The sequence below is a fragment of the Pinus tabuliformis genome, chromosome 8 (assembly GCF_031772625.1).
Source record: "Pinus tabuliformis cultivar Carrire ecotype Pingquan chromosome 8, CPIR1, whole genome shotgun sequence".
NCBI classification, from domain to species: Eukaryota; Viridiplantae; Streptophyta; class Pinopsida; order Pinales; family Pinaceae; genus Pinus; species Pinus tabuliformis.
In genome coordinates, this window is record NC_142294.1 from 1,247,378,777 (window position 1) to 1,247,392,277 (window position 13,501).

The following is a 13,501-nucleotide window of genomic DNA, read 5'->3' on the forward strand; positions in this document are numbered from 1 at the left end:
CATAGCCCATTCGAACATTGATATAACATTCCCATTTCACATAATAATTGAAAGTAAGAAAAGAATTGGCCTAAAGTGGGAGAGTTTCCAAGGAGACAATGGAAAACCTTCCTAAGTACCCCTAGGGTTCAACTTTGTTAAAATAATCTGTAACATTTGAAGTGTCATCAAAAATCATATTAAAACATACTATTAATTTGACAACATAAACTATCATTAAAAATTGCAAGAATAAAATTTGTAGCGGAGATCTAACTCAAAGCGACAAAAAGTGGATATCAACATGGAATATTAAACCAACATCTCAAAATCAATGCATCATAAATCAAGAACATCTCAAGCAAACCAATACTCCCAAAAGAACCCGTAAAGTAGTAATATTAGCAAGTGGATCTATAGTCAAAAGATGCATGAATTATCATTCAATGGCCTTGAAAGGTAACTAGGGCCTCTCAAGCTCGCAAAGAGTCATTTATATTGCAAAGGAGCAAACATTGTTGAAATATTCATGGAATATTAGTGAGACAAACAATAATATGGCAAAATCATCAGCTCTTCTAAAAGGAGTGGCATTATTGAGTAGCATTACTTCAAAAAACATTGAAATGTTGCGGACTCCTCAAATTAGAATCTCCCATCACACCAGTTTCTCTCAATCTTACAATATAAAAATTGAAATAAATGTGAGTAGAGTGAAAGCTATATGCATTATTATTTAGTGGCCTCAAAAGTTAACTAGGGCCTCTCAAGCTCACAAAGAGTCATATATATTGCAAAGGAACAAACATTGTTGAAATATTCATGGAATATTAGTGAAACAAACAATAATATGGAAAAATCATCATCTCTTCTAAAAGGAGTTCCATTATTGAACAATATTACTTCAAAAAACATTGGAATGTTGGGGACTCCTCAAATTATAATCTCCAACCTCACTAGTTTTCTCAAGCTTCTAGTATCCAAATTGAAATAAATGTGAGTAGATCGAAAGATATTGTTCAAGTCATTTGGTAGTTGGGAGACCAATCACATCCTCAAAATTAATGATACATAGACTCAAATGTCCAATCAAGCAATTCAAGCCACCCATTAATTGAACTGTAATTGGATTTGATAATAAAATTAAGAAAAAGAAAATGAAATATTTCATTGGCCCTAACTTCCCAACAAACCACCCAAGGATGGTTAGAAAATGGCCTCCAAGTTATAGAAATGTATAGAGATTAGATAAAGGAGGAGAATATAGAAAAGATAATAGGGAGTCAAATATAGACAATGGGTAGAGAATGAAGGTCGCTATCACATGAGGATGCAAACCAAAACAATGATCTTTCTACCAAAACTAGGATACATTACATAATGTTTCATCTATACTTAACATATTTAAGCTCTTTTTATTATCATTCTCTCAATTTATAATCAAAAGACGATCAAAGTACTAAATTCCCTATCTACTTATATGATGATCCCAAAAAAGATACAACTACCTTGTCCTCCAACTTCAAATAAGGCATCTCACCAAATCACAACCTTCTCTATTCACATCCATGTTCCATCTAAACAAGTTGACTATCGTCCAAACACTTTTGAAGATAAACAACAAGAGACCTGGAACAGGTGGGAAGAAAAAATACTACCAACACGTTGCCAACATGCTACACTAGAGAAAATTGATGTTGTAATAACCCCTACAAGGGAATTCACCTCCAAACGATTTCATAGCAAGGATACACTTTCATGTTCCATGTAGCCAATTCAATCAAAGCAAGCTATCTCTCATTCTTGGGAAATCAACCCTCTCTCCACCAAACTTTGACCATAAATAGGAATGTAAGATCTATTCGAAAGACCAACACTATGCTTAACTAGGAAAACTAACATGAAACATAATACATCCTCTCGACCACTATTAATTACTAGAAAATTAGATCGTTACATTGTTGGACATGATGCTTAGCTTAAAACTATTGCAAACACCAATCCGAGACAACAACAATTGAAAGCCTCACTCCAAATAAGTCCAAGATGCAAGCACTTATTTCATATACCCCTCTAATATAATAGAAGCTCCTTGCATGACAGGATTCAATTAACATTCATTATTCACCTTTATTTTAGATCAAAACATGTTTTTGGAAATATGAATCTGATTTTGTAATTTCTTATGCATAATGTTCTTCATGCATACTTTTTTTGCATTCAAGGAATCTTCCACTCTTAAATTCCTTTCCTTCAATTTTGTCTCTTTTTGTGCTCCCACCTATCAACAATTATGAACACTATCATATACCCTCCATTCTTACTTTAAACAAATATACATTGAAATGCAGTCACCAACATCCATCAACTAGATTCAGATTGCTATAATGGCAATAATAGGGAATTGTTACAAATAGATATCATTAATTCAAACATGCCAAAATTTACTTGGATAACAACAACTCCACTAGAAATCTTGATAATTCTTTCATTCAATTTTTCTTTTTTGTAGTCTTGTTCTACAACCTACAAAGAAAGTGAGAATGATATCATTGGTGAAAACCTTTGATAAAATAGGTTGATAGGGAAGTTAAATATCAAGTCAAACATATTCTGCTATTAAAGCAACCTTAAGTTATTTAAATTTAATTTTTGTAATTATTATTGCGTGTTCCTTTAGAGGTGCATATATTCAAAGTATAAACCATGCATCAAAATTGTTGCTTTCTACACTCCTGTCTTGACAACACACAAGTCAAATTTGAGATTAATACCATCATCATGAATGATATTAATGAGGATATCGCTCCCCACAAGGTGATGTACACTTTACAATATATGGTGGCTATACCAAGAAAACAAGACAATAAATTCAAGCCTCCATTTGGATAAAGCAACCTCTTTATAAGTTATAGAGAAATAACACACCTCAATCAAGCTTCTAATTTGAGACACCCTTTTATTAAAAAATTCATGAGTGTTCCCATCAATAGCTATTGTTTTTGAATCCTTGGTAAGAATCACCTTAGCAACAGTACCCAGAACCTTACTTCTAACTTTATCCAAGGGCAAATCCAAATTCATCCCTGATAACAGTGCCTGCACAAAGAAATAATAAAAAAACAATATCTGCATAAGATATGAGAAACTTGTGACTATAGACATGGTGGAGAGATTTTATTGTCAATAACTATCACTCAGTGATAATTTATCCTATTAACATGAAAATTTGAACTTGTAGAGCAAACCCACTACGAAATAAAGATTGTTTCCATGACAAATGATATAAGAGTGCTTATATATATTGGGTTGTGTTATATTCTTTCCACGACTAGCCCACGTAGTTAACCGGGGGGTTGGGGGGGGAGCTTGTTGGGTGTGGATCCTGATTATATTATGTATTCAAAGGTTTCAACCAGATGTATACCCTAGGAAGACTATACACCCCTCCATACGGGGGGGACTTGTCCCCCTCGCGGGGTCCAGGGGCCAGCAGTCCCTTGGTGGGGGTTCGTAGGCAGTGCCCTCGAAGCTAAAAATAGATGTAAAATTTCCTTATAAAAGTCTAGTAATTTCTAGTCAATTTGGGCCGTTCATTAGGCATATGATTTGATGGTAGAAGATATGTTTAACTTAGGGTCTTTTGCCCTAGAAGGAAACTCCTCAATATATATGAGGGAATTGTATTGTGTCTATGGATATCTGGATTTTGAGTGGGGAAGAGAGAGGAGATTAAGAGCGACGAGGGTGTTACAACGAATCTGTTTTAGGTTGTATCTCTTCAGTTTGCTGGATAATATAATAAAAGAAGGACTGGCTATTTCTTCGTGGATGTAGCTCAAACTGGGTGAACCACATATATCTGTGTCTCTCTTGTTTTATGCATTTTCTATGTTTATATTTCCGCAATATTTTATGTGTTTCATTGCTCTGTAATATATAATTTTCTAACAGCTAGTATCAGAGCCAAAGCTCTATTTGATTGATAAACTTGCAGGAGAGAAGGGTTCCTAGTTTGAGTGGGAGTAATGGCAGAAGATGGTAGGTTTAGGGTCGAAAAATTCAATGGCCAAAACTACCAACTGTGGAATATGCATATGCAAGATTATCTATATAAGGGAGATCTGTACCTACCATTGAGCGGAAAGACAAAGAAGATGAAAAGTATGACAAACACAGAATGGGATATTCTGGACAAAAAGGCACTTGGAACAATACGGTTGTGCCTAGCGGCATCGGTAGTGTTTAATACTTCAAAGGAAACGACAACACAGGGTTTAATGTCGGCATTAGCCAAACTATATGAAAATCCCTCAGCATCAAATAAGGTATTTCTTATGAAGTGTTTATTTAATATGAAGATGTTAGAAGGTGGATCTATTGTAGACCATTTAAATGATTTTAATACAGTTACAAGTCAGTTAAGTTTTGTAGGGGTAAATTTTGATGATGAAGTTAGGGCTTTGTTATTTCTATGCTCATTGCCAAAAAGTTGGAATGGTTTAGTTATGGCCATTAGTAACTCTGTCTCTGGATATAGCACTTTAAAGTTTGATGATGTTGTTGGTGCAATCCTTAGTGAGGAAATGCGATGAAAAAGCTCCGGTGAGACATCCGGTAATGCTTTGAGTGCAGAGTCTAGGGGAAGAAAAATGGAAAGAGGAAAGAGCTCAAGATATCGCAATAAGTCAAGAAAAGGCAGATCCAAGTCTAGATCGAGGATAATGTGCTGGAAATGCAGGAAGAAATGACACCTGAAGAAAGACTATAAGTCTCGGAAGGGAAAATAAGGAGATGCGCAGCAAGAAACTAATCATGAAGCGAATGTAACAGGTGTTGTATCGCAATATGTTTTGATTCTTTCATTAGAAAATATTATTGATGCCTGGGTGGTAGATTCAGGGGCCTCATTCGATGCCACACCTGATAAGAAACATTTTCATGATTATGTCAAGGAGATTTTGGACAAGTTCGATTGGGTGATGATAAACCCTGTAAAAATTATTGGAATGGGTACAATTTTCATAAAACAGAAAAATGGAAATCAGTGGCTATTGAAGAAGGTAAGGCATGTTCCAGATCTGAAGAAAAATATTATTTCAAAAGGGTAGTTGGGAGGTGAAGGTTGTGTAAGTACTTCCACAGATAAAACCTGGAAGGTCACTAAAGGATCCCTAGTAATAGCGAAAGGAGAAAAGGTTGGTACATTGTATTTATGTAATGGTATTTCTAATCCTATTGATGCTTTAACCTCTACAAGAGAAGATACGACACTGTGGCATCATACGCTCGGGCACATGAGTGAGAAGGGGATTTAGATTCTTCACTCAAGAAATTTGTTGCCAGGTTTGAAGCATGTTGATTTAAAATTCTGTGAGAATTTTGTTTATGGAAAACATAATAGAGTCAGATTCCTTAGAGTTGGGAAAGAAAATAAGAGCGAAAAATTAGAGCTTGTGCATACAGATGTATCGGGACTTGCTCATGTATCATCTCTTGGTGGCTCTCGTTATTATGTTACTTTTATTGATGATACAACCAGAAAAACCTGGATTTATTGTATTTGAAATAAATATGATGTATTTGATACTTTTAAGGAATGGAAAGCTTTGGTTGAAAATGAGACAGGGAAAAGGTTGAAGTGTCTCAGATTAGATAATGGAGTTGAATATTGCAGCAAAGAGTTTGATAAGTACTATTCAAAGAAAGGAATTCGCAAAGAGAAGACAGTTCCAGGAACACCACAAGAAAATGGTGTGTCAGAAAGGATGAATAGCACAATCATGGAGCGTGCAAGGTGCATGAGATTGCATGGAGGATTGACTTTACAATTTTTGGTAGATGCTGTAGACATTGATGTTTATCTAATAAACATAGGGCGTTAAAGTTCCTTGGGTGGTGGTATTCTAGAGGAGGCATGGACAGGTGAAAAGGTAAACTACTCATTTTTAAAGACTTTTGGTTGTGAAGCTTTTGTCCACATTAACAAAGAAAATATAACAAAGCTTGAGGAAAAATCAAAGAAATGTACCTTTATTGGATATGGTTTTAATGATTTTGGTTATCGCTTATATGATTATGAAAATCACAAAATTATTAGGAGCAAAGATGTAATATTCAATGAAAAGGTCATGTATAAGAATCAATTGCAGGAAAAGAAACAAGAAAAAGAAAACAGAGAATACACAGTGCTTGATGATATCACAGGAAAGTGATGGTGACTGAAAATCATAATGATCAACAGTCAGAACAACAACCACAACAGCAAAAAGCACTTCAAACACTTGAAAGTGGTGTTAGAAGATCTACCAGGATAAGTAGACCCCTTGAACGATACTCTCCTTCATTATATTATGTATTGTTGACTGATTCTGGTGAACTTGAATGTTATGAAGAAGCAGTGCAGGTAGAAACCAGGAAGAAGTGGGAGCAAGCCATGAAAGAAGAGATGGACTCCTTAGCACATAACTAGACTTGGGACTTAGTCAGGTTTCCTGCAAGTAAAATAGCATTGTAGAATAAATGGGTTTATAGGCTGAAGGAAGAAGATGGAGGAAAATAGAGGTACAAAGCTAGACTTATAGTGAAGGGGTTTGCACAGAAGAAAGGTATTTATTTTGATGAAATATTTTCTCTTGTTGTTAAAATTACTTCAATCAAAACTATTTTAAGTCTAGTAGCAGTTGAAGATTTTCATCTTGAGCAATTAGATGTAAAGACAACCTTTCTCCACGGGGATTTAGAGGAAGAGATATATATGCAGCAGCCACAAAGATATGAGGTAAAAGGAAAGGAGAAACTAGTGTGTAGGTTGAACAAGAACTTATATGGCTTAAAATAGGCTCTAGGGCAGTGGTATCTAAAATTTGACAGTTTTATGTCTGAACAAGGTTATAGTAGATGTCACTTTGATCATTGTGTTTATCTCAAAAGGAAAAATGATGGTAGCTATATTATATTGTTATTGTATGTAGATGATATGCTTGTTGTAGGTTCTAACATGTAGGAAATAAATGTGCTCAAAATAAAATTGGAAAACTCATTTACAATGAAGGATTTGGGTGCTGCAAAACTAATCCTTGGTATGAGAATAACTAGAGATAGGAAGAATCGCAGATTAGCATTGTCTCAAAGTGAGTACATAGAAAAGGTGTTGAAAAGGTTTAATATGCAGAATGCAAAAAGAGTTAGTATGCCTTTGGCTAGCCATTTCAAATTATGTAAGGAGGCGTGTTCCAATACTCAGGAAGAAATGGCTCATATGTCTAATGTTCCATATGCATCAGCAGTTGGAAGCTTAATGTATGCAATGGTCTACACAAGGCCTGATAATGCACATGCAGCGGGAGTTGTATGCAGGTACATGAACAATCCAAGAAAAGAATATTGGATGGCAGTGAAGTGGATTCTCAGGTATTTGAGAGGTACCACAAATCAAGCATTACGCTTTGGTGGTTCAAACTTTGCTCTACAGGGATATGTTGATGCAGATATGGCAGGTGATAGAGATAACAGGAGGAGCACAACAGGGTATGTGTTTACTGTAGGCGGAATAGCTACCAGTTTGGTTTCAAAAATCCAAAGTGTTGTTACACTTTCAACAACAGAAGTAGAGTATGTTGTTGCTACAAAGGCTAGTAAAGAAATGATTTGGTTACAAAGGTTTATGGATGAATTGGGCAAGAAGCAGGAGTTGGGAAGGTTATACAGTGACAGCTAGAGTGCCATACATCTTGCAAAGAACTCTGCATTTCATTCCAAGACTAAACATATACAGCTCAAGTACCATTTCATACGGTCAGCATTGGAAGATGGACAATTGAAGCTGGAAAAGATACACACTAGCCAGAATCCTGCAGATATGTTAACAAAAGTTCTAGCTAGGGAGAAACTGAGAATCTGCTCAGTTTCAATTGGTCTTCAAGCATGATAAAGAAGATGAGAAACAACCAGGTCCAAAGTGGAGTCATTGTCTAGCAAATGAAGCAGTAGTGGAGTTGCTATAATCAGTCTCCAAGTGGGAGAATGTTGGGTGTGGAGCCTGATTATCTTCTGTATTCAAAGGTTTTAGATGGATGTATACCCCAGGAAGACTGTACACCCCACCATGTAGGGGGGTAAATCCCCCCCGTCTGGGGGGTCCGGAGGCCAGCAGTCCCTCGGTGGGGGTCCGGGGGTAGCGCCCTCGAAGCTAAAAATAAATGTAAAATTGCCTTGTAAAAGTCTAGTAATTTCTAGTCAATTTGGGCTGTTCATTAGAAGGATTATTTGATGGTAGAAGCTATGTTTAATTTGGGGTTTTTTTCATAGAAGGCAACTTCTCACTATATATGAGGGAATTGTATTGTGTCTATGGATATATGGATTTTGAGTGAGGAAGAGAGAGGAGATTGAGAGTGAAGAGGGTGTTACATCGGATCTGTTGTAGGTTGTATTTCTTCAGTTTGCTGGATAATATAATAAAAGAAGGACTGGCTGTTTCTTCGTAGATGTAGCCCAAACTGGGTGAACCACGTATATCTATGTCTCTCTTGTTTTATGCGTTTTATTTGCTTATATTTCTACAATATTTTATGTGTTCCATTGCTCCGTAATATACAATTTTCTAACAACCCACCCTTCGTTGCGCCGATTGCGTAGCAGGGGATCACAGGGGGTTTGAGGGGTGTAGTTAACCCCACTCTATAGGGTCCGGACAGCGCCCCAGAAAATTTTGGTTTTGTAACCTATGTTAGGTTAGGCAGACCCACCTATGGTTTTGTGGATGATTTTCGCACATGTTTTTGGACACGATGGTTTTTGGTCCATTGTTTTGGACATGATGGTTTTTGGTCCATGGTATTGGATGCTTCGGCATGTATAAATATGTATTGTAACATTGAAAGGAACATAATGAAAAATCAAGTTGGTAGTCCCGATTTTGGGATCCAGGGGAAATATCTATGTATATGTGTTTTATGTGTTATGCTATCGCATTGTTTATTTTATGTGTCTTAGAATTCATATGCAGGTAATTTCTATACAGGGTTAAAACCTACATTTGGTACCAGAGCTGTTTTGGCTTCAAGGGTACGCCTTTGTTGCTGAGGGGTTTTGCTTAGGCCTATGGTAGAACTTGTTCAGTGGGAGATCTGCAATATCAATTCTAGTGGTGAAAGAAGATGGCGAGCAGTGGAAAGATAGAGATCAAGAAATTTAATGGTCAGAGTTTTGAGTTGTGGAAACTCAAGATGGAGGATCCGTTGGTGGATAAAGATTAGTGGTTCACGATAGATCTGGGTACTAAACCAATGGGAGTGTCCAATGCAGAATGGAATAAGTTGGATTGGAAGGCAAAGAGCACAATACGTTTATGTGTCTAAGATTTAGTATTGCTGAATGTATAAGGGGAAGCTACAACGAAGGCTTTGTGGGACAAGTTAGGGACTTTGTACCAATCTAAGTCTCTGGTGAATAAATTGTTCCTATAGAAAAAGCTATATAACCTGAGGATGAAAGATGGAGACTTGGTGACAGAGCATCTGAATACATTTAATACTGTGGTAAGTAAGTTAGCATCTGTTGATATTAAAATTTTAGATGAAGATAAGTGCATCAGTTTGTTGTGTTCTCTACCCAATTCGTGGGATAGTCTGGTTATTGCAATAGGTAGTAATGCAACTTCCTTGCAGTTTGATGAAATAGTCTCATCCTTGCTGACGGAGGAGATGAGATGGAAAAATGTGGAGAGCTAGAATGGTGATGCCTTGTCTGTACGAGGATGGTCCCATAATAGAAACAAAAATAAGTCATTGAATGGGAGATCTAAATCTAGAGGGAAATCTAAATCTCCAGGAAAACTTGTAAAGGTGGTGTGCTGGGAATGCAGAAAGGAAGGGCACTACAAAAGGGACTGTAAATCTAAAGCTCCTAATAAAGGAAAGGGATCAGATGATGCTCCTTCTGCAGAGGTGAAAACCACCTTAGATGAAGGTGGGGATGTGTACTTGGCTTCTTCAAGTATATATCTAGATCATGAGGTATGGTTAATTGACTCAGGTGCATCCTTTCACTTCACTCCCCATATAGAGTGGTTTTGCGAGTATGAGAAATATGATGGTGGTGATGTCTTCTTAGGGGATGATAGGAAGGTTAGACTCGTCGGTCATGGAAAAGTAAAGTTGAAGTTGCAAGGTGGAAGTGTTAGAACACTTCTAGATGTTCTACATATTCCTGCATTGGCCAAAAATCTGATTTCTATAAGCAAGATGGATGATGCAGGTGTAAAAACTGTGTTCGAGAAGGATACCTGCAAGATGGTTCGGGGAGCACTGGTATTGATGTGGGGAGTTCAGGCTGGAACTCTGTACAAGCTGCAAGGTAGCACCGTTGTTGATGGGTGCAATAGTTTTGTGGTTCCTGAAAGTGGACCAAAAAATTTAGTGGCCTCTAGAGAGAAGACCATGCTGTGGCATCAAAGGCTTGGACATATTGGAGAGAAGGGCCTTCGAATACTTCATGGTAAAGGTATGGTAGAAGGTATGATTAATAGATCTTTGCATTTTGATTTCTCTAAAAATTGTGTTTATGCGAAGCAGAATCGGGTGAGTTTCCCCTCTGGTGGTAAGAAGGCGAAATAGATATTAGAGCTTGTGCACAGTGATGTGTTTGGACCTATGAAGGTTCCATCACTGGCTAAGTTTGTGTACTATGTATAATTTATAGATGACTTCTCAAGGAATACATGGATATATTTCCTTAAGAATAAATATGAAGTCTTTGGCAGGTTTAAAGAATTTAAGGCTCTGGTAGAAAACCAGACAGAGAAGAAGATAAAGGTGTTGAGGACAGATAACAGTGGAGAGTTTTGCAGTAGTGAATTTGAAGAATTCTGTAAGAAGTGTGGTATAGCATGACAGAAGACTACTCCATATACACCTCAACAAAATGGAGTTGTAGAAAGAATGAACAAGATGTTGTTGGAAAGGGCAAGAAGCATGCCCAGTGGTGCCAAGTTAGGACATGAATTCTGGGCACAGGCGGTGGAGACATGTTACTTGGTCAATAGATCACCTTCATTAGTGTTGGAGGATAAGAATTGACAAGAGGTATGGATTGGTAAGAAACCCTCTCTTTCACATATGAGGGTATTTGGATGTGATGCATATGTACATGTTCCAAAGGAGAAATGAACCAAGTTGGATAATAAATCTGAAAAGTGCATCTTTATTGAGTATAAGAATGGTTTAAATGGTTATAAGCTTTGGAACCTAGTAACAAGGAAGGTTGTGTACAACCAAGATGTGGTGTTCAGAGAGGTGAAAAATGTTATTAAACATGAAGTCCAAGCAAAGGAACCTGAGAAGATAGAGTTTGGGCCAAAGGAGGAAGAATCAGACTCTGCAGTAGAGGATGAATCATAAGATGAATAACCACAAACTCCGGGTGTGAGAAGATCAGTTCGAGAAAGAAGGCAGCTAGAAAGGTATAGTTCATCTGATTTCTGTTCAAATTTTGATTTATCTATTACTGATGATGATCGTAGAACTATGAAGGAAACAATAGATTCAGAGGATGGAAAACTATGGAAAGAGGCCATGGTCGATGAAATGGCATATTTGCACAAAAATGAGGCTTGGGATTTGGTGGAGTTATCAGCTGGAAGGAAATCCATTGGCAGCAAATGAGTGTTCAAGAAGAAGACAAATGCAAAAGGAAAGGTAGAGAAATACAAAGCTCGCTTGGTAGAAAAAGGTTATTCCTAGGTGTCAGGAATTGATTTTGGTGATATTTTTTCTCTTATTGTGAAGGTAACTTCTATTAGATTACTTTTATTTGTTGCTGCTACTTTTGATTTTTAGGTAGAACAGATGGATGTGAAGGCAATATTTCTTCATGGGGATCTAGAAGAGGAAATCTACATGAAGTAACTTGAAGGCTTTGCGGTGAAGGGTAAGAAAGAACTGGTATGCAAGTTAAAGAAGTCTCTGTATGGGTTAAAATAGTGACCAAGGATGTGGTATCAGAAATTTGATACATTTATACGGGGACTTGGCTTCACCAGAAGAAAAGAAGATCACTGTGTGTATTTTAAATTAATTGGTGACCATGTTATTTATTTGGTCTTGTATGTGGATGATATGTTGCTGGTTGGAAATGACAAAGAAATTATCCAAGATTTGAAGACCCAATTGTCCACCAAATTCGACATGAAAGATCTTGGTGCTGCAAACTATATTTTGGGCATGGAAATTACAAGAGATCGGGCAAAGAGGAAGCTATGGTTAAACCAGAGGAAGTATGTTGAGACAATATTACAAAGATTTAATATGTAGGATAATAAACCAATGAAGGTTCATATTCCTATAGGTGTAGCGTTATCTGCTGAACAATGTTCCAAGACACAAGAAGAGGAAGAGGACATGTCCTATGTTCCATATGCAAGTGCAGTCGGCAGCCTGATGTATGAAATGGTCTGTACCAGACCAGAAAATTGCACATGTAGTGGGAGTATTGAGCAGGTTTATGTCAAAACCAAGAAAGGAGCATTGGATTGCATGAAGAAGGTTTTCAGGTATTTGTGTGGCACTAGTGATTATGGTTTGTGCTACCAAGGAAGACCAAGATTGGACTAAGTGTTGGATATTTGTGGCTTTGTTGATGCAGACTAGGCTGGAGATATGGATCAGAGAAGATCAACAAGTGGGTATGTGTATAACCTATTTGGAGGTGCAGTGAGTTGGATGAGAAAGAAACAATATGTAGTGGCATTATCAACTATAGAGGCAGAATACATGGTAGCCACTCATGTAAGCAAGGAAGTAGTTTGGTTGTAGAGATTGTGTTCAAGTATGGGGTTAGTATAGGGAGCTATAAGGATAGACTGTGATAGCCAAAGTGAAATTTTGCTTGGCAAAGAACCCTGCATATCATTCAAAGACAAAGCACATTGATGTTCAGTATCAATTTGTGAGGGATATGATAGAAGACAAAAAGGTGTTGCTGGTAAAGGTGGACACTTTGAAGAATACTGCAGATGCATTGAAAAAATCTATGAGTTCTGAGAATTTCTCTTGGTGTAGAGAAACAATGGGCATTTTAGGGTTGGATAAATGACTAAGCTCTCTTGTGGCCCCCTGTGGAAAGAAAACAACAAGTGGGAGAATGTTGGGTTGTGTTATATTCTTTCCATGAATAGCCCACATAGCTAACCAAGGGGTTAGAGGGGGGGTGGAGCTCCCCCCTTCATTGCGCAGATTGCGTAGCGGGGGGGTCAGAGGGGGTTTGAGGGGTGTAGTTAACCCCACTCCATGGGGTCCAGGGCAACGCCCCAAATTTTTTTGGTTTTGGAACCTATGTTAGGTTAGGCGGACCCACCTATGGTTTTGTGCATGATTTTCGCACATGTTTTTGGACGTGATGTTTTTCGGTCCATGGTTTTGGACGCGATGGTTTTTGGTCCATGGTATTAGATGCTTCGGCATGTATAAATATGTATTGTAACATTGAAAGGAACATAATGAAAAATCAAGTTGGTAGTCCC

The 13,501-nt window shown here is 37.4% G+C and overlaps 1 pseudogene; it reads right to left on the reverse strand.

Moving 5' to 3' along the window:
* The window catches only part of LOC149239905 (ruBisCO large subunit-binding protein subunit beta, chloroplastic-like), a 73,462-nt pseudogene that overhangs the window by 40,022 nt on the left and 19,939 nt on the right, over positions 1–13,501 (reverse strand).